This window comes from Protopterus annectens, chromosome 11.part0 (genome assembly GCF_019279795.1).
Source record: "Protopterus annectens isolate FY-2018-M chromosome 11.part0, PAN1.0, whole genome shotgun sequence".
Lineage (NCBI taxonomy): Eukaryota > Metazoa > Chordata > Ceratodontiformes > Protopteridae > Protopterus > Protopterus annectens.
Window position 1 is genome coordinate 122,129,798 of NC_056745.1, and position 26,724 is coordinate 122,156,521.

Here is a 26,724-nt window from a genome sequence, read left to right on the forward strand (position 1 = left end):
AAGTCGTTGTATCGTGTAAATGCGGAAGACTTAGGGGTTGAAGTGGGAGTGTCAGGAGTAGAAATAGTTCAATACGTTGTATGTTTTTATATATGTATATATAATATATTGTTCTAGATATGTTTGGTTCTAACAAATGATCATACTTTTAAGTGTATCTCTTTACGAGGAACGTTCCCCATTTTGAATCTTTAAAAAGGCCGTGCTCTACGCCTAAATGGAAAGGTTCATTCATGCCAAATATTACTAAATTATATTACTTTATCAAAAACAAATGTTATAAGTATAACATAGCGCATTTAACCATTAGCGAGCTTCTAGGTTGATGTTAGCTAGTTTAGTGTTAACATTTTCCATTTTTGCGCCATATTATGAGAGGTTTTGTTCCACATTTTGGAGATGGTTGAGATATCTACTGTTTACAAAGGTGGCACACACGTACCAGTTCATCATCGTACTTAAGAAAAAAAGATTCAGATAATATACACAGCACGGGCTGACAAGCAGTCTATGTACTCATAAACTGATATAATTTTACCAAGAAAATTTGTAAATATAGGTGGTGCAAACTGATTGTGAAAAAACATATAAATCATAGTAACTGAGAGGTGTCATCAACTGTCTATTACAACATTTTACACCAGAATACAAAATAGATAACCTGAATAATGTCAACAGTAATAATACATAATTTGTAAACACATCTGTGGTTGGGTAAAACATAAATATTGTGCAAATAAATTAAAAAAGCTGTGAATGAATTTTGTTTAACAAGTAGTTTAAGCAATATAATAATTAGTTATATGATCATACCTCTCAAATGTCCATATTTTTTGCCTCATATTTTTGGTCTGTTTCTCATAAAATTTGTGATTTTCTGGATTTTTGTGACAAATCAGTGAGGACTAAATAATGAGTTTCAGACTTCACAAAGTTCAGAAAATACATGGTGATACAAGACCTTTCATTCTATTAGCTTTCTATGTTTATAAGAACAATATTTAAACTGTCCCTATTTTGGGGGCTTTGTCCCCCCATTATTTTTAGCTTTGTCCAGATTTTTTGAGCTAACAGGTTGAGAGCTATGCCGACTGTACTATCTTCTTCTTTCGGCTGCTCCCGTTAGGGGTCGCCACAGCAGATAAACTGTTTCCATTTCTTCCTGTCCTCTGCATCTTGCTCTGTCACACCAACCACCTGCATGTCCTCTCTCACCACATCCATAAACCTTATCTTAGGCCTCCCTCTTTTCCTGTTACCTGCCAGCTTCATCCTTAGCATCTTTTTCCAAATATACTCTGTATCCCTCCTCAGCACATGTCCAAACCAACGTAATCTTGCCTCTCTGGCTTTGTCTCCAAACCTTCCAACCTGGGCTGACCCTCTAATATACTTATTCCTAATCCTGTCCATCCTTGTCACACCCAGTGCAAATCTTAACATCTTCAGCTCTGCCACGTCAAGTTCTGACTCCTGCCTTTTTGTCAATGCCACTGTCTCCAACCCATATAACATAGCTGGTCTCACTACCCTCTTGTAGACCTTCCCTTTCACTCTTACTGGTACTCGTCTGTCACAAATCACTCCTGACAATCTTCTCCACCCACTCCATCCTGCCTGTACTCTCTTCACCTCTCTTCCACACTCACCATTACTCTGAACTGTTGATCCCAAGTACTTAAACTCATCCACATTCCCCACCTCTACTCCCTGCATCCTCACCATTCCTCTATCCTCCTTCTCATTCACACACATATATTCTGTCTTAGCCATGCTGACCTTCATTCCTCTTCTCTCTAGAGCATATCTCCACCTCTCCAGGGTCTCCTCCACCTGTTCTGACCTTCTCTGTACTTCTCCATCAACACTCTCTGAGCAAACATCACATCTGTAGTGCTCTTTCCTGACATGACACCATACTGCTAATCACTAATCATCACCTCCCTTCTTAACCTAGCTTCCACTACTCTTTCCCATAACTTCATGCTGTGACTGATCAGTTTAATCCCTCTGTAGTTACTACAGCTCTGCACATCACCCTTATTCTTAAAAATCGGTACCAAAACACTTTTTCTCCATTCCTCAGGCAACCTCTCACTTTCCAAGATTTCATTAAACAATCTAGTTAAAAACTCCATGCCATTTCACCTAAACACCTCCATGCTTCCACAGGTATGTCATCTGGACCAACAGCCTTTCCATTCTTCATCCTCTTCATAGCTATCCTTACTTCCTCCTTGCTAATCCACTGCACGTCACGATTCACTATCCGCACATCATCCAACCTTCTCTCCCTCTCATTCTCTTCATTCATCAACCCCTCAAAGTACTCTTTCCATCTGCTCAACACACTCTCCTCGCTTGTGAGTACATTTCCCTCATTATCCTTTATCACTCTTACCTGCTGCACATCTTTACTAGCTCGGTCCCTCTGTCTAGCCAATCATACAGGTCCTTTTCTCCCTCCTTAGTGTCCAACCTTTTATACAACTCTTCATACGCCTTATCCTTAGCCTTCGCCACCTCTCTCTTTGCCATGCACCTAATCTCCTTATACTCTTGTCTACTTTCTTCATCTCTTTGACAATCCCACTTCTTCTTCGCCAACCTCTTTCTCTGTATACTCTCCTGTACTTCTTCATTCCGCCACCATGTCTCCTTGTCCTCCTTACTCTTTCCAGATGTCACACCAAGCACCTTTCTAGCCATCTCTCTTTCTAGCTCTGCTGTAGTTACCCAGCTATTCAGTAACTCTTCACTGCCACCCAGTGCCTGTCTTAACTCTTCCGTGAACATCACCTCACAATTACCCTTTTTCAATTTCCACCATTTGATCCTTGGTGCTGCCCTCACACTCATCCTCCTCTTCTTGATCACCAATGTCATCCTACAAACCATCATCCTATGCTGCCTAACTACACTTTCCCCTGCCACCACTTTACAGTCTCCAATCTCCTTCAGACTGGCCCTTCTACATAAGATATAATCCACCTATGTGCATCTTCCTCCACTCTTGTATGTCACCCTATGCTCTTCCCTCTTGTTAAAATACGTATTCATCACAGCCATGTCCATCCTTTTCACAAAATCCACTACCATCTGACCTTCTGCATTCCTTTGCTTAACACCATACCTACCCATCACTTCCTCATCCCCTCTGTTCCCCCTCACCAACATGCCCATTGAAATCTGTTCCAATCACCAGTCTCTCACCCTTGGGTACAGTCATCACCACTTCATCCAACTCACTCCAAAATGCTTCTTTCTCATCCATCGCACACCCAACTTGTGGAGCATATGCACTAACAACATTCATCATTACACTGTACTATAATAATTTTAAACAGCATAGATGGTAGCGTTTGGAATTATGTTTGACATTTTTATGTTATACTGGGACAATGATGGGAAGCTGTCATTACATACATTTTCTAAATCACTTGCCCAGTTGAGAGTCCCAGTGATAGTAAGCTGAGCAGGATAGACTAAAGGTCATTACTCTCAGCAACAGCCTCCAATCCATTTTGAAGGATACCCAAGTATTCCTCGGTGAGCTAAGAAATAAAAATCTCTCCAGTGTGCTGAAAGATATTCTTTGAATGTGCTCAGGGTCTGCCCTAGGGAATCTCATCTCAGTAGGATGAACCTGACACAAGTTGCACCCAGGCCACCTAAGATGACTCCTCTGAGCATTAAGGAGTAGTGTCTGTACTGTTAGATACTCCCAAAAAGATAAGCTCCTCACTCTGTCATAGAGTGTGAACTTGGCTACCCTGTAAAGGAACCTAATTTTTGCTGTTTGTATCCATGATCCATTCTTTCAATAATTACCCAAAGCTTGAGAACACAGATGACAATGGGGACATGGACTAACCAGTAAATTGCAAGCATTGTCCTGAAAAATGTTTGGAGAGCTATGCCCTGATACGGTCACTCTCAACAAACTGGTCTGAGAAAAAGAACCAGACCAGTAAATTGTAAGCACTGTCCTGAAAAATGTTTGGAGAGCTATGCCCTGATATGGTCATTCTCAACAAACTGGTCTGAGAAAAGGGACCAGGCTAACAGTGCTTCAATGTGCACTCCTATGATGGTTCATTTAAAGAATCAGAATCTCAACTACATTAGGGATACTGGGACTCACTGCACAGCCTGGCTTCAGGTTGGTATTCACCAGTGAGTCGGGTACTTTGTCAGAAATATGGATAAGCAAATTATTGTAACTAATGGTAGGGAAATTCAATTGCCCAGAGATAGTAAGGCCTTACTAAGTTTAATGCTGTTTGCTGCCAAAAAAGTAATTACTAGAAAATGGAAATCAAAACTTAACCAATCATAACTGAAGTACTGAATCTTGTAAAAGAGATAAAATAATTGAAGGTGAAATCTTTAGTAAAACAGAAAGAACTGCATACAAAAATATATGGAATTTCTAGAATATTCAGGAGGAGGAGTGAAATTTCAGGGAAAACACGAATGAATGTTAATTGTTCGAAAATAAAACATGTGTAATACACAAGAATGTAAAGCTTTGTTTATTTTTCTATTAATGTATGAGTACCCATGTCATTAATCAATATATGTGACAAATGTAGCCCGACAAAACTGAGCTCAAAAAAGCTATATGGAGCTACAGTTTGCATCAATAACCCCCAAGAGGAAGAGTTGGAATCAGGTGTGATGCCAGTCAAGTGGCAGTCAGCAAGGAGATGTGGATGAGAATACAAAATGAAAATATCTGGTTATGAGTTGTCTGCTGCCAAATTATACTAAATGCTGTTTTTACATGACAGTTCATATTACAGTGCCATCCCCTGCTTTATGCTGTCTGGAAGAAACGTTATCTGAAACCATTAGTCTGGGGTGCCATAGACTGCACACACAATGAGATCAAAGCACCACTCAGGGAATAGGGAATGGTCTACATAAACAGAAAGGAGTTCCACTCCATTAACTGCCAGGTCATGTGTGATGCTAAGGGAATCATCCTGAATGTGTGTGCTCCTGCATTTGCTTAAAACTATTGTTCACTGTCATATATTTTTATGACATATTTAAAGCAAAATAATAGAAAGTGCATTTTAGACTACATTTCCGATATTACAGCAGAGATACTGTAAGGGAAGAATGACCAGAATACAAAGAGAAGACAGAGCTGCATTTCTGTAAACATATTCATAAATGATTGTGTGATCACTTATTGCACTAAATATGTTAGCCACACATGTACAACCAACTAAAAATGTCCAAGAGTATACACTCAATACTGGAGGTGAAATGTGAATTGCTTGTGTGAACTATATTAGAAAAAGTAGAGTGCAAATAACATTACAGGAGTCACACACAGAAAAAAATGAACATGGAAATTTGATAAAGAAATGTTTTCAGGTTGGTTATTCAGCAGAATACCAGGGACAAAGGAAAACTGGGTAGTTATATTAATTGCAAGAGGAGCTGCAATAGTGATAGAATAAGAGAAAAATACAATAATGGCAGATTTGTAGTGCTAAGGGGCTACTGGCAAGGGAGGAGGATTACGCATGTATTTACATTCCACCTAAAACTGCTATAATCAAGCTTAAGAGAATTCTAGGAGAAATAATCAGTTTTCAGCAAGGAATATTACTTATCTGCGGGGACTGGAATTTGATTTGCAGCAGTAAAGATATGTCTGGGGGGGGCATAAGGAAAATATAACAAAGGAGGGTAGATATTTGAAGAAATGTACTAAAATATTTGGCATGGAAGATGTGAATTCAGTAACAGGAGTTCAGAGTGAATTTACATATTATTCCCCAGGATATACAAACTGGGCTAGGGTAGACAGAATGTACATTTCACAGGAACATGTGCATTTAATTGATGGTCTTGATACCCACCCAATAACTATTTCAGATCATACATCAGTAATAGCTAAAATAAAAACACAGGGTAGTGAAATAGAAATGAGACACTGGCTATTTCCCACCTATTTGTTGAAAAGAAAGGAATTTAAGGAATGGATAGTAGAGATCATTCAGGAGCTGTTAGAGAGGATAGAAATTTCTTCTGAAATTACAGGGAGTGGGATAAAATTAAGGTGGAGTTTAAAAACAGGGTGGAAATAAAAGAAAGGGAGCTATGGTTAAGAAGTAACAAAAATTATTTAGATGGACTGACAATTGTTAAAGTATTGCAGAATAGGGGGATTCTCACAGAATAAGAAGAGGATCAACTGCAAAATGTTAGGCAGAGAATAAGCGATTACCTCGATAATATGCACATGCTTAGAAAGATTGCTGTTAAGCAACTGTTTTTGATAATAATGCTAGACCACAAAAGCTTTTAGCATAACTACTCAGGCAACAGAAAATAGAAAGGGATATCGCCAAGCTTAGGAAGCCTATAACAAAGAAGGTAACAAGAGATCCTGTAGAGGTATTGGAAATATTTCAGACATTCTGTGAGAGTCACTATAAAGCACAGAAATATGAAAATCAAGAAAAAGATACAAATGGAAATGTTTATGGAAGAATTAAATATGCCAAGGTCAGAGGTAGATGAGGTTCAATTGCTAAGAGTTAGGATAGAAGAAGATGAGATAAAAATTGTGATGTATAACCAATCTACAGGAAAGTCCCCAGGAATAGATAGTATTCCTGTGGAAGCTTGGAAGCTAGGAGGGAAAAAACTGATAAAGATAAGGAAGGTTTTGCTTAAATTCTTAAGATGAGAAGTACCACCATCCTGGAAGAAAGCAGTGGTAGCTGTAATACCTAAAGAGGGTAAGGATCCATCAGATCCAGCTTCATACAGGCCCTTTACAACACTAAATCATGATTATAAAGTGTTCATGTCTATAATGTCTAAAAAAATGGCAAAAGTAATGCCAAAACTGATAGATATGGCTCAATGTGGTTTTGTGAGGGGCAGGCAAACATTTGGCAGCATTAAAAGAACATTGATGATACAGACATAAGCAGAATGTAATACAAGACCATTGTTGTTGGTGGGTCTTAACTCAAAGAAAGCATTTGACAGAGTAAGCTGGGACTTTATGAGCAGGCCAATCAAAGCATTTGCATTTCCTGAAAAAAAATTATAAGGTTGATTAGGAGAATATATGAGGGACCAGTGGTGAAAATTAAAGTCGATGGGGGTCCTCTCTGTTAACTTCTGCTTGAGCAGAGGAACCAGGCAGGGTGTCCTCTTTCCCCTATATTATCTGCATTATATTTAGAACCATTGGCAAAGCAAATAAGGAATTCAGAAATTCAAGGATATAATTTGTATGGTAGTCAAGAAAAGCTGGCTTTATTTGCAGATGATATTTTGCACCTGACAAAACCAGAAAAATACATTGTTTTGGAACATTTTGAAACAGTTTCAGATCTTTTTGCGATACAAAATTAATGAAGCTAAAACAAAGGCAATAGCAGTAAATTATGTACCCACACATTAACTGGTTTAGGAATACCCATATTTATGGGGACACGATAAAATGAAATATTTAGATGTATGGGTTAAATATGATCTAGTGTGGCAGCTAAGGATATGTGGGAAGAGACTAAACAAAAGATAACACAAAAACTAAGAAAATGGAAGCTTTGTTTTATGGATATGGATAGTAAGATACAAGCAGTTAAATCGTTTTTATTTCCTTTAGTCTTATACACAGGTCAGGCATATTTTTATCAACCATTGGAGAAGTTGTGGGTAGCAATTAATAAAGAGCTGAAGGACTTTTTCTGGGAGGGGAAGACAGCAAGAGTCAAGTGAGATAAAATGATTATTCCAGTAGAACAGGTCAGATTGGGATTACCCAGTTTGAATAGGGTATTTCAGAGCTACACAGTTAAGACTCCTATACATAGCACAAGCAGAGAACTATAATTCAAAGTGGAAAAGGATGATGATGAAACAGGGGAAAGCTCAAGAAACAAGGAAAGACTGGGATTTTGGATGCAGGCCTTTAAAGAGAATAACAATAATCAGACAGAATATTACATCCATAAAGTAGCAGAAAGTATTCTAAAAACTAAACCAACATGGGAATGGAGAAAGGAGATTCTGCTGATAGGAATGGCTGCAATTAGGGATAGAAGCAATAGGCAAGAGGGGGACGAAATTTATTGGAGAAAACCGGCAAAGGAACCAAGGTATTAGGAGCAAATAACTAGAAAGGGAAAAATGACAGAATGGAAAGATGCCAAAAAATTATTTGGACTGCAGTTAGAGATTCCCTTCCCTATCAGGGATTGATATCAGAGTATAGGCAAAGAGAAATAAATAGGAGGGTCTTAAATGAAAGACCAGCACTGGTAAAGTTTTTAATAGAATCTAGAACAGAAGCTGCCATTAAAAAGGGATAAATTAGTAGAGCATATAAAATATTGCATGATAACTACAGTATAAGAATCAATCAGAGGAAGTTAGAAAGGATTGGGAAGAGAGACTGGATAAGCAATTCACAAAGAAACTATGGGAGGATATATCCATGTTTCCCAAATATGCAACAAAATCTGGAAGATTTAGGATTTTTGCCTGGAAATGTTTGCATAGATATTTTTATACCCCAAGTAGACTCCAGAGAATTTATCCTCAGGTAGACAGCAAATGTTGGAGGTGTGAAGGGGAAGAAACAGGTGATTGGGAACATATTTTCTGGGAGTGCGGTGAGTTGGTGGACTTTATGGATTCCCTGCAGGATGCACTGTCGGAGATGCTGGGTGGGCAGATTGGTCTGATGAGGGAGATGATTTTTCTATGCTATGATACAGAATCAGAATTGCTTAGACATCGTAAGGCCTTACTGTGTCTAATAATGGCGGCTGCCAAAAAAGCAATTACTAGAAAATGGAAATCAAAATCTAAACCAACTATACAGGAAGTAGTGAATATACAAACACAGATAATATAACTGGAAATGAGATCTTTAGAAAAGGATAGGAGTAAACTATATAGGAAAAAATGGGAATTGTGGGAACAATATATACAGGGAAGAAATGAGGCCTAAAAGGTGGCAGGACTTAAATGAGCTATGTAGTGTTTGAGTGAGAAAGACTTTGTAGATTATAAGTGATGTATAATGTTTGTAACTGGGAGTGTGTCAGTATGGTTTGTGATGTAAAATGCTTAAGACTAAGATTGTGTCAGTGTGGTTTGTTTTCATTTATATAAATGTATGATTGCCTATGCATTAAGTGATGGCTTAATAAAGATATTTTTTGTATAAAAAAGGCAGGAATTGAATAATTTAGATAATATTGCTTAGGTTATAGGTTCATAGGTTGGTACTAGGCTATCGGCCCTAGGGCCTATACAAGCCTAGCCATAACAATTCCCTGGCTATTTCTTCCCACACTATTTACTTCCCTGGACCCCTGTCTAGCAGGGCGACTGACGTGATCCCTGGGGTGAATTTTCTTTCTCCCATCCAGTCATCAAGGTTCCTTTTGAAGAGTGCCAAAGAGGTGCTCTGCTTGACATGTATGGGCAGTCTATTCCAGATTCTGGAGAGTCTCTGGGTCAGGAACCTATCCCTCCAGCATGTTTTGTTTATTGTGATGACAAGGTTTAGATCCCTAGAGCATGTGGCTCTGAGGGATTGGGATTTCTTTAAGTGTAGCATGTCCAACAGCTCTGGGTTTGACATGGCCTTGTATGTTAAGCAGAGATCACCTCAGAATAGACGATATGCGACAGAGTATAGCTGGAGTTTTTTAAGGCGGTCAGCATAGGGCATCTGTTTTAGGCCTGTGATTCTTTTAGTGAGGTATTTCTGCGGCCTTTCCAGTTGTTGCAGATGTCTTGAGAGGTACATACCAAATGGGGCATTGTATTCTATAATTGGTCTAATGAGGGATGAGTACAGTGGGACAATGACCTCCTTTTTTCTGGATGAAAAGCCATTAGTGATGAGGTGTGCCACACAGAAGGATTTCCTGACTGTTGTGTCGATGTGGTTATTGAAAGTGAGACCACTGTCCACCTGTGTCCCTAAGTCTCTTATCACACTTTCAGTGTTTAGTGTACTGCCACCTATGTTGCAATTCACGGGTACATGTTTTTTCCCAAAGGGGATAACTATACATTTCTTGGCATTGAGCTTGAGCCCATGGCTCTGGCACCAAGCATCTGTTTCTGTAAGGCCCTTTTGTAGGGTATCGACATAATTTGGGGATTCAATAATGGCTCCCAGTTTGCAGTCATCTGCAAACTTTGTTAGCCAGAGTCCCTTAGTGTTGGCCTGTTCTTCAGAGAAGTAGATGCCAAACAAGAGATGTCTCAGGACTGAACCCTGAGGTACTCCCCTTGTCACTTGTCTGGAGCTGGATTTGGAGTCAGCTACTTTTACAGTGTGTGTTCAGTCAGTAAGCAAGTTATACGCTATACGTGAAGTATAATGTTTGTTATGTTAATATAGTTTGATTACTTTTATATGCATGTAAATTTGTCAATGTCACAAGTGATAATCCAATAAAGGTGTTTGAAAAAAAAATGTGAATTGCTTGTATGCACATGATTTGATTGGTGCTGCAAAGCTCTGTCTGTGGAGAAGAGATATAACACACTCTCACTGTGTTCTGTAATTTCATTAGTCTGTTTAACTTTTTTTTTTGTCTCTACCATTTGAATGAAAGCAGATAATGCTTTAGTCAAACATATCTCATCCTTCCCTAACCATAGTTTTAAATTTGTAGGCTTGGACCAGATACAAATAGACAGCAGAAGAGGCCCCTATAACCTACTCCTTGAAGAACGGGAATTATCCTGGCAACTTAGAACAAATGCCTTTATGGAACCAGGTCTTAATGACCACTGTAACATTTCATGCCTCTTGAAGCTTAGAAGCTTAAAGAGATGATATTAGATTCATAAATAAAATCTTGGAAAGAAAACACCAGAATAATATAATACTAAAGTGTTTTATAAATCTTTTAAATAGATTTTTATTCCTTAATGATGTTTTTATATACTTTTACATTTTCTACAAGTTAAGTAGTAAAGAATTAATTCAAACAATATGAAAAAGTTACAGAATGCTTCTATAAGATAATTAAAGGGATATACAAGTGTATGTATCCATTTTTTTAATGAGCTGTGAGCTAGGGCTATATCAAATAGCGAAGTACCCCTTTAAATGTAGCAATGACTAAATCAATCAACTAATTAATTTAATTGATGGTTATTGAGTTAGAAGGGGTTGACAAAGTATAAAAAGCTAACACTTGTGATGTATAATTTATCTGAAGAAGTCATTCAACTTTGTATGACGAAAAGCGCTTAATAAAATTGGTTAAGAAGAGTTTTGGTTGCCTGGAATCTTTGTCTGGATTCATTTGGTTTCGCTGTCAAGCATTTTATTCTGTTCGTGGTTTCTGTGATTCCTATGGCATCAGAAATCTCTCCTAGCTCTCTACGAACTGGAAACCTTACGGAAACAGAGAGCAACACCAGTCCGTTACTATTGGATCAAACATCAAACTCTAACAATGAAGGTAACTTAACGGCACTCATCCTAGCTCTCTCACAGCGTGTGGATAACTTAGCGGCTAGATTCGAATCTAGCATACCACCGGATACAGCTTACCCTACAAGTAGCAGTAACTCGGATATGGATATTACTCCAGCTCAGCGTCCGCATGGTTCTTCCATAGAAAGGGGCAGTGCACAAAACGCTAATCGGGCGAGTAATGGATCTGGCTCAAACCCCAATACTTCCAACGACACCAACTATAGGGGAAGCAGAACTGTAACCACGATAGAAGGAGAAGGCGTCGGAGAGCTTATGGGAACTCCCGGCTTCGAAACTTGGTTAACAGATACTAGCAAACTGAAATTGAAGCATCGGAACAGCACGGGATTTTCGGCAGAAGACGCCAATGGAACTCAGGTTAGTCCAGCTAGCTTAACAAATAAATTAAAACTACTGGACAACAAACTGGTGAAAATTAAAAAATTACAACTGGATATTAACTATTTAAATGAGTGCATCAATGAGAACTTAGTACCAAAGGGAATGCGCTATTATGTTTACCCTACAGGTTTAATAGTTAATTCCCTTTTTCACAAAGAACTGTTGACTTTCTTTGATACGCAGGGGTTAGGCTTGCTAAAACTAATGGTGAAACATTACGGACTACAAGTAGCGGACTTAACAAATGAGGTTAAGCAATTAAATATGGACATACTTGCTAACCCTGATTTTCCCCGCTACAAATTCGAATATGATAGGTCATTCACCACAATAGACCAACTGCTAGACAGGTTGAAAACTAACAAAACTAAAAAGTTGAACAGAGACCGTTTGGCATATGCCAATGGCACAGCCTACCCCAAGCCACCCCCTTCTCAAACCAGTTCAACAAATCTTAATACTACCACAACGGACAATGGGTTTTGTGGAGAGGTAGATAATGAAGAAGGCACGACCAACAATGGAAAGACTTTTTCTAACCAAAGAAATGTACATGATTCAAATAACAGTACATGGGCAAACCGCTTGAGAAGGAATAGAGAGAGACCGGATGACAACAATATTGGCTCGTTGGACAATTTTGATTACACATACCAAGGGGCCATCCCAAAGACAAATACCTACAACTTAGATCAAGGTTTACAAAAAAACAAGCGCCCCTTGAACAAACCAAGGAGGTAACAAATAACTTGGTAACACCAGAAATCATCACCAGTAGGGGAGGTGACTTTACCATCTACAACTTCTCAAGCCTGGACATAGACTCTAGCTTTGTGGAATTATTATCTAAAGGCTACAACTTCATACCTAACCAACATATGGACTTGGTGGAGAATATTAAAGATTTGAAATTATTTGTTAGGAAGCTTAATTTAAAACTTTTATTGGGAAACACTGAACACACTAGACCTACTTATTATATCCCTAGTGATTATAACCCTCCATTACACCCAGCCCTTCAATTGTTTGAAGCAATTATGGAACTAGATTTAAGAAACTTGGCAAATAAAGACAGTAACCTATTCTTGAACAACGCTAATAAACCATCAAATATCACCCCAGATGAAAAAGCTTTCCTTAAACTTTTCAAGACATTAAATGTTAGAGCGATAAAACCCGATAAGGGAGGGGGGCTTACTTTATTTGACTACTGTGACTACATTAACAGGGTCTCTGCAATTTTAGACAAAGAAGCATACACAAAAACAAGTATTAATGAAGTGAATACAGCGTACAAACAAATCAAAGGCTATTTTAGTGATCTCTTTATAGAAGGATACATTGATATAGATATGTATAACTATATAAAGACAGAATGTCCAAAAATCCCTGTCTTCTTTGCTACACCTAAAATTCACAAAAACTTGTCTAACCCCCCTTTTAGACCACTAATTGATGGAAGGGATTCCATCACATATGGTAGTGCAAAATTAGTTGATAACATTCTAAAGAAATATTTGGTAAAAGAAATCCAAATATGTAAGGACTCGTGGGCCTTCCTAAGGAAAGTGAATGAACTAGAATTTAAGGAAGATTATAACTTCCTAACAATAGATGTGGTAGATTTGTATACTTCAATCCCACACGATATAGGACTGGAATGGGTGAACATATATTTAGTTAAGAAAGGAGCTACTAGTAATGAGGTCTACCTAGTAACAACTTTGTTAGACATAATTTTGTCTAACAACTACTTTTTATTCAACAACGAGTTATACATACAAAAATGTGGAGTGGCTATGGGGTCCCCAGTAGGAGCCAGCTTTGCAAATACAGTCATGGCTTACTGGGAGGGTAACTTCCTCTTAAATATGGAACAATTTACATCCAATATAGTGTATTACACACGCTACCTGGACAACATCTTTATTTGCCTCCAGGGTGACAGGAATATAGGGTTAGACTTGGTTAAACATTTGAATAACACTACTAGCTTTCTTAAATTTACATTTGAGTTTCATGAGAATAACATCAATAATTTAGATATCACTTTAGTGAAAGACAAAGTGAACAAACAATTCTATGCGAAGATACATAGAAAAGAGACATATTGTAACTCTTTTCTGCACTATACGAGCAGCCACCCCAATACACAGAAAAAAGCAATCGTAAAGGGACAGGTAATTAGAGCAGCTCGTATGGTTCCACGGGATGAGGATTTTATACAGGAATGTAAACTATTAGAAGAAATGTTTACCCATAGAGGCTACCCTAAGGCATTCCTAACAAATATATTGGAAGAAGTTAGTATTAAGAGAGAGAATGGGGTTATCTTACCCTTGCTGAGTATAAGGGACCCTAAAAATAGCGCAGAAGAGACTATAAACACAGGGACAAGTTTGGGATTGATCGGGGAGTTGTACACTGGGAGTGACCACAATAAGGGGACTATACCTAAAGATAGAAGTACTAGTTACATCATGACCTTCAGTATAGAAAGTAACATCATAAGGGATATACTATATAAAAACTGGACTACACTCCTTTATGATAAAAAATGTTCCACAACTCATGGCTTAGTCCCTGAGGTAACATTTAGGAAAGGTAGGAATCTAAAGACCCTATTAGAATGTAAACCAATAAAAGAGAAAGGCAATGTAAAAGGGTCTTTCGGTTGTGGAAACTGTAATTATTGTAAATATATTAAGATAGGTAGTAAACACTTGATAAACAATAGGACATATGTATTAAACCATAAATTAAACTGTAATTCCAAGCTAGTGATGTATGGAGCCCTGTGTTCAAACTGTACATGTTTTTATATAGGGAAAACAGAGAGGAGATTGCGAGATAGAATATATGAACATATGAATGCTATCTCTAGAATGAAAGCAGATAATGCTTTAGTCAAACATATCTCATCCTTCCCTAACCATAGTTTTAAATTTGTAGGCTTGGACCAGATACAAATAGACAGCAGAAGAGGCCCCTATAACCTACTCCTTGAAGAACGGGAATTATCCTGGCAACTTAGAACAAATGCCTTTATGGAACCAGGTCTTAATGACCACTGTAACATTTCATGCCTCTTGAAGCTTAGAAGCTTAAAGAGATGATATTAGATTCATAAATAAAATCTTGGAAAGAAAACACCAGAATAGTATAATACTAAAGTGTTTTATAAATCTTTTAGATAGATTTTTATACCTTAATGATGTTTTTATATACTTTTACATTTTCTACAAGTTAAGTAGTAAAGAATTAATTCAAAAATATGAAAAAGTTACAGAATGCTTCTATAAGATAATTAAAGGGATATACAAGTGTATGTATCCATTTTTTTAATGAGCTGTGAGCTAGGGCTATATCAAATAGCGAAGTACCCCTTTAAATGTAGCAATGACTAAATCAATTAACTAATTAATTTAATTGATGGTTATTGAGTTAGAAGGGGTTGACAACGTATAAAAAGCTAACACTTGTGATGTATAATTTATCTGAAGAAGTCATTCAACTTTGTATGACGAAAAGCGCTTAATAAAATTGGTTAAGAAGAGTTTTGGTTGCCTGGAATCTTTGTCTGGATTCATTTGATTTCTTTAAGTGTAGCATGTCCAACAGCTCTGGGTTTGACATGGCCTTGTATGTTAAGCAGAGATCACCTCAGAATAGACGATATGCGACAGAGTATAGCTGGAGTTTTTTAAGGCGGTCAGCATAGGGCATCTGTTTTAGGCCTGTGATTCTTTTAGTGAGGTATTTCTGCGGCCTTTCCAGTTGTTGCAGATGTCTTGAGAGGTACATACCAAATGGGGCATTGTATTCTATAATGGGTCTAATGAGGGATGAGTACAGTGGGACAATGACCTCCTTTTTTCTGGATGAAAAGCCATTAGTGATGAGGTATGCCACACAGAAGGATTTCCTGACTGTTGTGGTGATGTGGTTATTGAAGGTGAGACCACTGTCCACCTGTGTCCCTAAGTCTCTTATCACACTTTCAGTGTTTAGTGTACTGCCACCTATGTTGCAATTCACGGGTACATGTTTTTTCCCAAAGGGGATAACTATACATTTCTTGGCATTGAGCTTGAGCCCATGGCTCTGGCACCAAGCATCTGTTTCTGTAAGGCCCTTTTGTAGAGTATCGACATAATTTGGGGATTCAATAATGGCTCCCAGTTTGCAGTCATCTGCAAACTTTGTTAGCCAGAGTCCCTTAGTGTTGGCCTGTTCTTCAGAGAAGTAGATGCCAAACAAGAGATGTCTCAGGACTGAACCCTGAGGTACTCCCCTTGTCACTTGTCTGGAGCTGGATTTGGAGTCAGCTACTTTTACAGTGTGTGTTCAGTCAGTAAGCAAGTTATACGATATACGTGAAGTATAATGTTTGTTATGTTAATATAGTTTGATTACTTTTATATGCATGTAAATTTGTCAATGTCACAAGTGATAATCCAATAAAGGTGTTTGAAAAAAAAATGTGAATTGCTTGTATGCACATGGTTTGATTGGTGCTGCAAAGCTCTGTCTGTGGAGAAGAGATATAACACACTCTCACTGTGTTCTGTAATTTCATTAGTCTGTTTAACTTTTTTTTTGTCTCTACCATTTGCATGGCACGTGGTTTAGTGCAAACACAGTTAAATGCATAAAAATTTAAAATGTACTGTCAGTTGCCTTAAGAAGTGCAAAACTGCACAGCAGTCAGCAACTTGGATGGTAATGACTGCAATAATTACACCTGTGACCTAAATGCATGTATGTAGCACAAGGTGCAAATACGCTGAGTTACAAAACAGATAAGCTAAGTAAAGAGTGGTTCAAGTTCAACAGTAATTATTTTTGCTGAGGACGGAGCATAATGAGTATTAACAGAAGGAGTATGTGTTTGCTATTGCCTGTTACATTTGCACATTGTTTATCTATGCACAAACATGGTTCATTGCTTAAGGAACTGAAGCATTCTATTTGGTTCGTCTTCCTTTGTGCAAACAGACTATTAGTGATGTGCGTCTGTCAGCACACTGGACAGTACTGAGTGTAGAAACACCTACTACCTTGCTTTTTCCCGGTCGTACCAGGTGTAAGTTCAAGGCCAAAACACACATGAGCTAGGGTTTTAATCCAGCACACTCCAGTTTTTTATTAAGGTTGTCCCACTGTAATTTTTCACAAAAATTAGAATATAAAAATAATTCTGCATGCCAATACCTATGTACAGCAGGTCGACTGAGCATGCACATGGTATCGTATATATTTTATGTGTAACTGTTGTAGCATGACAGTGATGATTATGTAATTATAAATGTATTCTCAGACCTGGGATGGACTTCTTATTTTCCCGACAATCATCTACACAGCTCCCATAACACAAGTATAACTGTAAAACAAAATCTATTGTGTGGTCTGAACCAGAACTCAAAAACATACTCTGAAAGTAATGCAAGTATATCCATTTCCAGTATATTGTCACACACTACTGCATGAAACCTGAAGATGCATAAGTCAGGAGCATGTCATGTCACACACATACAGCCTTAATTGAAGTATAGCATCATTCACTCTTTAAAGTACATATTTGAAATAATCATAGTTGGCAAATGCTTCTTCTGTAGCAATAAGGAAAAATCGTCTATGTGGAAATATATGCATTTTCTTTTTTTTTACAAAGGTTTGAATCTCACATTTTAACAGTGTGTAAGGCCCCACAAAACATGTGTCAAGTCATTCTATTAATCCTTCCAAAGTATTGTCTTAAAAGCCAAGTTATTTATCATATCAGTGTTGATTATTGGACAAAGTGTTGTCAGGTATAGCAGTACACATGCCATAAATCAATGCCAAATGTCACATTATCGCTCCTGTTTCATAAACTCACTTCCTCTTTGTTTGGCAATGTTTCACTCCATGTAACATCTCTCAAATGAGGTTGGTATGGTTGTGCGGATTTACGCACTTGCCATAAAATGCGATATCATAACTCAGTGAGAAAACACTTTTACATCTGATGGAGAACTTGTGCATACATGGCAGGATATGGGAAGGATGGTGCCAAATTCAGGGCACAAAGGTGGGGTGTGGAGGAGTCCAAAATATTTGTTGCACTCCTCAAAATGCTACAGCCACAGGCTGCTGCAGGGGGCCACACCAGGTCACAGTATAAGGATGAGGCTTGGAACATTCAAGCTAAGGCTGTCTCCAGTATGACTGGTATACCATGCACTAGGGAGCACTGAAAGCACCATTATAATGATCTGAAACAGTGAAAGCAGGCACAAATCAACCAGTGGCTGTATGAGTTTTGAACTGTTGACATCCCACAGTTGTGTAAGTATACATATAAAGCAACTTTAAATGTTATGGAAAACTGTAGGTAGCCAAGACTGGTATGCATAATGCCTTCATATCTCTTTTTCTCTCCTTCTTTATTTTACAGCTGCTCAGAAAATTTTAGCAAACATAAAGGCACATGCTGAAAGATTGGAAAGGGGTATGTATGCAGTACAAATGAACATGACCGTATTAAACTTACTGCACTTCTATGCATTCCTAGCAACTTAAGCATGCAGATCTTAACTGTAAAAACAAGCATGCATATGCTTTCTTCTGTAGCTCTTGGTAATTTTTTTAGGCAAGTGTAATAGTGTATTCAGATTTGGTGGTTCACTTCTGACAAGTAACAAATACGTTCAAATTCCAAAAAATATCATATTTTTAAATTTCAGCAATAATGGCTTTAATGCCATGTTGTTAACTTAATCTGTAGTATCTTTAAAAGTATATATGCAATATGTGTATATTGCAAGGATTACCTACAACAATCCACAATCCTCTTTTTTTGATTTGGGAAAGCTGTATAGCTAATATAATAATAAGATCATATTTATTCTAATAAAGCATTTGACTGTGACATATAATAGTTTCAGTCATTTATTTTATTTTGTTTCACCCCCCCCCCCCACCCCTTATCTTTCTCTCTTTTTAATAAATGGGAACACAACATTTCTGATGTCATATTTTTCTGCCAGTAAGCAAAATGCTTTTTAGCACAGGGAGGGAGGCTAACTACTGTGTCTCAGCATGCTAATCCTCCAGCTGCCATACCATCACCCAGCACCTCTGGGAAACAACCTGGCAGTACTGCCTTTGCATCCCCTGCACTACCTAGTACATCTACATCAGGTAGTATTTCCAGGTGCATTGGTACCCTCTGTAAGTATTTGGTGGAGCTGGTGGTTACATCACCCATCACCCCCCAGCAGCTGCCAGGGATTGTGTATGATGTGATAGAAAAGTACAGTTTTGTACCTACCATAAATGTAGATGTTCGAAGATCCACATTGCTGCAGTCCTAACACTTGGGTAGTCCTCTGTCCCTCGGTCGGCCCGAATATCAGAGTATAAGGCTGACGTCGGTCAAGGCGCATTTGACTGACATCAGAACGTCAGGGTACAAATGCGCATGACCGACGTCATATCCTTAGTCTTTTCTTGCCCCAGATGTCAGAAGACCCTAAAAAGAAAGGTCAAAACCCATAGACAACAACTAAACAACCAACCAGCCTAACACCAAAAATATGTACAATATATACAATATATACAATACATACAATATACCTCAGATGGATAACCCAACCCACACAACCACCTCAAACTACAGAGGGGAAGGAGGGAGGGTAAATTGGACTGCAGCAATGTGGATCTTCAAACATCTACATTTATGGTAGGTACAAAACTGTACTATGTTCTTCATCTCACATTGCTGCAGTCCTAACACTTGGGTAGAATCCCAAAGCAGAGGTAAGGGAGGATGGCTAAACTATAATGAAGCAGGAGCTGCCAAAATGCCCTGCAACACAGCAGTGGCAAAACCAGCCCTGGATTTAGAGTACAGTGGAAGGTGGTAATGCCTAGAGAAGGTATGCACTGAACTCCAAGTGGCTGCCTCCAAAATATCCTTAGTAGCCACCCCTCTCAAAAAAGCTGTTGAAGTGGCAGTAGCCCTAGTGGAATGAGGCCTAATCCCAGCTGGAATCTCTTTGCCATGATGGGAATAACAGAAAGCAATGCAAAATCCAATCCACTTAGAAATAGTTTGTTTTGACACGGGCTTGCCCTGAGAGCACAAAGCAAAAGAAACTAATAACTGCTGAGATTGTCTGAATCCTTTAGTTCTGTCCAAATAATATCGCAACTGCCTGTGTACATCTAAAGTGTGCAAAATCTTTTCCCCTTTATTTTGGGGATTTGCATAAAAAGTAGGCAAATGAATAGTTTGGTTTAAAGCCACACTAGAAACCACTTTAGGCATAAAGGAAGGATTAGTACGTAAAGATACCCTATCCTTATGGAAAATTAAGAAAGGCTCAACTGCCATAAGGGCCTGCAATTCAGAAACCCTTCTTGCAGAGGCAATGGCCAACAAAAAAGCAGTCTTCCATGACAAATATTTCAACTCAGCAGTAGCTGCAGGCTCAAAAGGTTGTAGAGTGAGTTTCTCCAACACAAAATTGAGATCCCAAGCAGGAGTAGGAGCCCTTCGTGGGGTCTTATATTCTTTGCCCCTCTAAGAAATTGCTTGAACAAAGGATGAGAAAACAATGGTGGGTCACAATCGTAGTGAGCTGAAATTGCTGCAGCATGAATCTTAATAGAAGAGAAGGACAAACCTTTGTCCAATAACTCAGTAAGATATTGAAGAGCCACACTTAAATCAGGCTCAGAAACATCCAAATCCTTAGCTGCACTCCAAAATAAAAATCTCTTCCATTTATCTGCGTACACTTTCCTTGTACTAGGCCTTCTAGCTTCCAAAATCACATTCAAAACTTGTTGTGGAAGATGAGACCCTCTATGGTTTAAAACAGAATATGCCAGGCTGTTAGGTGAAGAGAGTGAAGTTTGACATTGAGCAAATGACTGTCCTCCTGGGACAACAGATGTGGAATCAAAGGCAAAGGCCATGGAGGCTTCCGTACTAGACTTCTCAGTAATGGGTACCAGTGCTGTCGAGGCCAATCTGGAGCTATCAAAATCATCCTTGGCTTGTCCTGTCTGACCTTCAGAAGTACCTTTGGGAGGAGAGGCAGAGGTGGAAAGGCATACACATGAAGATTTTTCCAACTGAAAGAAAGAGCATCCACTTTCCAAGCTGTGGGATGAAACCTCTTTGTGCAAAACTTTGGCAGCTGGTGGTTTAGTGGAGAAGCGAACAGATCTATGTCTGGAGTTCCCCAGGACACTGTCAATTTCTGAAATACATGAAGATCCAGTTTCCACTCGTGGGGATCCATGATTTGTCTGCTTAACACATCTGCTAAGGAGTTCTGTGCTCCCGGCAGAAACCTTGCCTGAAGACTTAGTTGTAAACTGACAGCAGTCTCCCACAAAATCATTGCTTGCCTGCATAGAGGATAAGAATGTGTTCCCCCTTGCTTGTTGATATACCACATGACAGTTGTGTTGTCTGTTAGAATCAACACCTGCCCTGGAAGAAGTAAATCCTTGAAAGCTATTAATGCAAACTGGACTGCTAACATCTCCTTCAAGTTGATATGTAGATGCTGTAGTCTGACAGGCCACTTGTCTTGTATCCACTTTCCGTTTAGATGAGCTCCCCAAGCTTTGTCTGAGGCATCTGTCGTTAAAATTTGACTCGCCTCTGGCTGGGTCACAGAGAGTCCCTTGTTTAGGTGACATTCCTGAGCCCACCACAAAAATTCCTTTTGAATGCAAGGTATTATTTGAATGACAGTGTCCAGATCCTGGCAGTGCTGTGTCCATACATTTTGAGATACCATTGCAACTTCCTCATATGCAGTTTGGCATTGGGAAGCACCAGAATACAAGATGCCATGAACCCTAAGGCTTGAAGGACTGTCCTTGCAGTCAGCCCGGACTGAAGAGATAGATAATGGAAGTAAAGGGAAAGATTCTTTTGTTTGTCCGGGGTTAGAAAGGCCATCTGGGATGCTGTATTCAGTCTTACACCCAGAAAGCACATGTCTTGAGAGGGTACTAGACTGGACTTTATTTCGTTCACAGAATACCCCAGGCATCTTAGCACTGCTATCACATATTCCAAATGACGAAGACGCTCGTCCCTTCCTTGAGCCAGAATCAGGCAATCGTCCAAATAAGGATAGATTTGTATTCCTCTTAGCTGGAAGAAAGCTATCACTGGAGCCAGAACTTTCGTAAATACTCTGGGCGCAGTAGATAAGCCAAAGGGCAATGCAGAGAACTGATAGTGAGAAGTCCCAGTCCGAAAACGCAGATACTTTCTGCAACTTAGCCTGATAGGAACATGAAGGTAAGCCTCCTTGAGATCCAAAGTTACCATCCAGTGATCCTTGCCCAGCAGAGGTAAAAGCTGTTGTAACGTCAACATTTTGAACTTGGGAATGTCCAGATAAGTGTTGAGGATAGATAAATCCAAAATTGGTCTCCACGTGTTCCCCTTTTTTGGTACCAGGAACAGGCGAGAATAAAATCCTAGGCCCCTTTCTGGCATAGGAACCGGCTGTATGGCCCCTATTTGGAGTAACAGAGAAATTTGCTTGTGAGCCTCTATTCTTTGTTGAGGAGGAATGTCTGGCATGCCTTTGAAAGGAGGCAAGGTATGGAAATAAAACCTGTAACCGTGATGTATGATATCCAATACCCATCTGTCTTGGGTAATCAAACTCCAATTTTCTTTGAAAAGTGCCAACCTTCCTCCCAAAGGTGCTGCCAGGCGAGAAGGTTCTGGCAGCTGAAAAGGTAGGTCATTGGGTCTGTTTACGAAAGGACTGACCCCTGCCCTCACCCGAAGACTGTGCAGGAGAACTCCCTGTTCTAGGCCTGAAAGAGCCCTGACCTCTGCCCCTGCCACGTCTAGATCTACCCCTAGACTGGGAATCATAAGAAGGATACATCCACCCCTTAGAAGGCCAATTTCTACTAAACTTTGGAGGCTGAACCTGCAAAAAATCTTTAACAGTCTGCATAGACTTAGCCTTGTCTTCCATTTTCTTTAAAACTGCCTCAACAGGAGAACCAAACAAGACATCAGATTGCAAAGGGGCATCCAAAATCCTAGTTTTAACATGGTCAGATAAATTTTGATCCCTCAGCCAGGCATGCCTGCGAAGAACTGACCCAGTGGCAGCCACCCTAGACGAGGCCTGTACAGCATCAAAACCACATTGCAAAGAATGCTTACCCACCTGTTCAGAAACATGCACTAAATCTTGTAACTCCTTACAATCAATACCTTCCGCCAGAGCATCAACCTTAGATTTCAACTGTGAAAGGAGATAATTTTGATATTTCAACATGTGAAACTGGCAATTCAAAGCTCTCATGGCTAGAGTGGAAGAAGTATAAACTTTCTTTCCCCATCTATCCAAGGCCCTGGCCTCTTTATCTGCAGGAACCGGATTCTTGACAACAGAAGCCTTAACACCCTTAGGCCCCTGGCTAACAGTTTCTGGGTCAGCCCTAGGACTCTTAAAAAGATACTTATGAGCTTCAGGCACCCTGTAATACCTATCTGGTTTAACAGGAGCAGGAGGCAAAGAATCAGGATTAAGAGAAGCCTCTGCAAACACATCTTCCACCACATTCAGAACAGGAGGTATAGCCAAAGGCCTATGCTGGGGTAAAAACAAAAATTCCCTAAGCCTTTTCCTGGAATCAGAGAAGTCCTGACCTTCCCATTTAAAATACTCTCTCATGGAGTGAAGGGTCTCTGAAAAAGAAAAATCCTCAGGAGGAGAAGCAGAAGGAGTAGAATCATCCACATCAGAATCAGAATAATGAGAATACTCCTGCAAGTCTTCAGCCGAAGACTCAGACACATCTGAAGCCTGCTCATAATCCCCCAACACTGGTTCCATCCTAGGCCTCTTATCAGGAGGGGGCATAGAGCCTCTAATTAAAGTAATTAAATCTTCTGCCATTTTAAGCATGTGCTTCTTGGGCACAGAACCTGAAGAACTAGGAGTGACACCCACAGAAGCTAAACTAGACCTGCCTCTAGGAGAAGCCTTGGAAGCAGAAAGAGAGGGCCTAGACACCTTAGGAAGGGAGGGAGTACAGTTATCTGAGAAGCCCCTACAGCCTGACCTGCCTCCTGGGAGGCCACATCCTGTAAAACAAAGATTCCCCTGGGACTCCAGAGAGGCCTCCGTCGGAACCACGGTTCCACTGGCGCCTCTAAAGAACCGGGCGTCCGCACGGACGACTCCTCTAACCTAGGTTTAACTGCCTTGTCTTTGCGCTTCTTTGAGGAAGCCGGCGTCGGAGCATCCGACGGCATATTGTAATTGCACCGCTTCCCAAAGACCAACCTGGCACAATCCAACCTTCGCTTTATAGTGCGTTTATTGAACCTAGCACAAAAGCGACACCCAACAACGTCGTGCTCAGGTCCCAAACAAGGTATACACAAATTATGGTAATCCCTATGCGGTATCTGTTTCCCACAAGAAATACAGTTATTCACTTTTTCTGACATCCGGTAAACCACTGAGGCAAGAAAAAACCAAAATATTCCCCAACGGGGTACTTAACCAACTCTGACTTCGGTCTGAAACTCCGAATTCGAAAAATTTCAGAACGCCGAACGGCACTTGCAACACTGCTTCTGCATCGGACCATGCGGCAAAAAAGACTGAGGATATGACGTCGGTCATGCGCATTTGTACCCTGACGTTCTGATGTCAGTCAAATGCGCCTTGACCGACGTCAGCCTTATACTCTGATATTCGGGCCGACCGAGGGACAGCGGACTACCCAAGTGTTAGGACTGCAGCAATGTGAGATGAAGAACATCTGGCATTGGTGCCCACCTAAGCCATCTGGAAAGGATGTTCCTTAGAATGCAAAAAGGACTCCCACATCAAGCAATCTCACAAAGAACTAAGAAAGGGGACAGTGATAGTTCTGAGAGTGAAGACTAGATTCTCACTGTTCCCATGTTTGACAGGCATGTGCCTGCAATGTGCCTTACATATCCCCAATCATGGTGTCCCCCAATCATTTGTGTCCATCATCATCCCTGTGCCTGTCTTGTTTTACATGTGCTTCCTCATCTACCCTACCTACCTCATCCTAACATTCTTATGTCCTTTCCCCAATATTCTTCCTTTTTGATATGCAAAAAAATGGGTGCCTGTCCCACAAAAAAAATGTCCCAAACATAGCTCTCCACCTTACATATGTTTCTTCTCAACACACTTGATTTGGTCCAGCTGGCTATACAACATGACTGTGTTATTGTTACCCATCTGTGTTGTGGTGACAGTCCAAATTTAGTGCTGCAGCGGTAGCATCATCACCTTACAGCAAGAGGTTCTCAGGTCTGATTCTAACCTGGAGTGTCTTCTGTGTGGAGTCTGCATGTCCTCCCTGTGTTCATGTGGGTTTTCTCTGGGTACCCTGGTTTCCTCCCATGTTATCAAGACAGGGGTCTGGAGCATTTCTTGCCGGGCCTCCAGTGAAAACTGGCTTCATTCCAAGTTGGACATTCCTGGTAAACAAATGTTAAATAAATATACATGTTCACATTACAATGTTAAAAAGTGGATAGCTATGGTTAATTTCCTAATTCCCGCCTGCAAATTCTTTTATTGCTTCCCCTTTGTTCTTCTCCCCAGTTGCCCCGCATTTCACCACTTTTCTATTTACCCCATTTTCACACCTTTAATCTGGTCAAAAAATAGAATCACACACCACACATGGCCAGAAATGGCTTATAATAAAGCCTTCACTTTTTGTCCTCACATTTGTGCTGAGTTTGGCATCTCGCACCAATGCAAAGTAGTTATGAATGGCTCTTCATGTTCTACGGCAAAACCTGGTGAGTTTTTGCCATTGGCCGCACTAGTCTGGTTATCTCCATGCAATGCTGCTTAAACTCACTGCACTAAAGAGCCATAGAGTTAAAGCAGATTAAAGGCAGTACTTTGAAACATTTACTCTGACGGTTATTTAGACTGCTGAATATAACAAAATGCAACTTCCTCTGTGAAGTGTTGACATAAATCATTTGAGTGAAGCTTATTTTTGGAAGACAGCTTCAAGGGTTCAATTCCAGATGCATCTCTCATCATTTCTTAGTGTGATGTAATATGTGTATAATATATTTAATCACCCACAATGAGTTCTTGTGGCGATATATTGATTACTGCCCAGAAATGAGTATCTAAAGTGACATCCATCCCAACAGCTATCACATTTTTATCTAACCTTCTTCTGCTTGTCATAAGCCTGTTGTCCATCTCCTAAGCCTTCTTTACTCTTAATATCAGTCATTTTATGCAAGACAGCATGTAAGGTTAATAATGACAAGAAGCCAAAAAAAATTACCATTAATTAAAATTAAACAAAACACTGCTAGGTGTATGTTCATCTCTCCTTGTATTCATCTCACCATTCCAACTCCTCTTATGTGTGTGTGTGTGTATCTATAAGGTTGATGGATGGTGTCTGCCGACTTACTTGAATGTGCTGATGGATAATAACAAACACGTTACCATAATTCAATAGTTTATGAGTGCTTCTGTATTGTGCAATGTTTTAAATCTTCTGTAGGATTCTGTCTGTGTCACGTTCAGGTGACAATGGAAGAAATCTTCATCTAATGTCATTGGGAAACTACCCTTCTGTGACAAAGCATACTCCACACTCTTTCCAGGATATCTGTCCATACACAAATACTTAGCATATCTGCTGAGTCCTCAAAATCATTAAAAAAGATGTACCATCCCTTGTCATTTTTAGAAAGTTGTACACACAATTAAATTGTGATTTGGAGTGAGGCCTGCAAAACAACAAAT

At 39.6% G+C, this 26,724-nt stretch overlaps 1 protein-coding gene across 1 annotated transcript in view; it reads right to left on the bottom strand.

Annotated features, from left to right (window-relative positions):
* RAD52 (RAD52 homolog, DNA repair protein) overlaps window positions 1-26,724 on the bottom strand; it is a 574,096-nt gene that overhangs the window by 406,298 nt on the left and 141,074 nt on the right. The gene's annotated exons all lie outside the window — the stretch shown is intronic.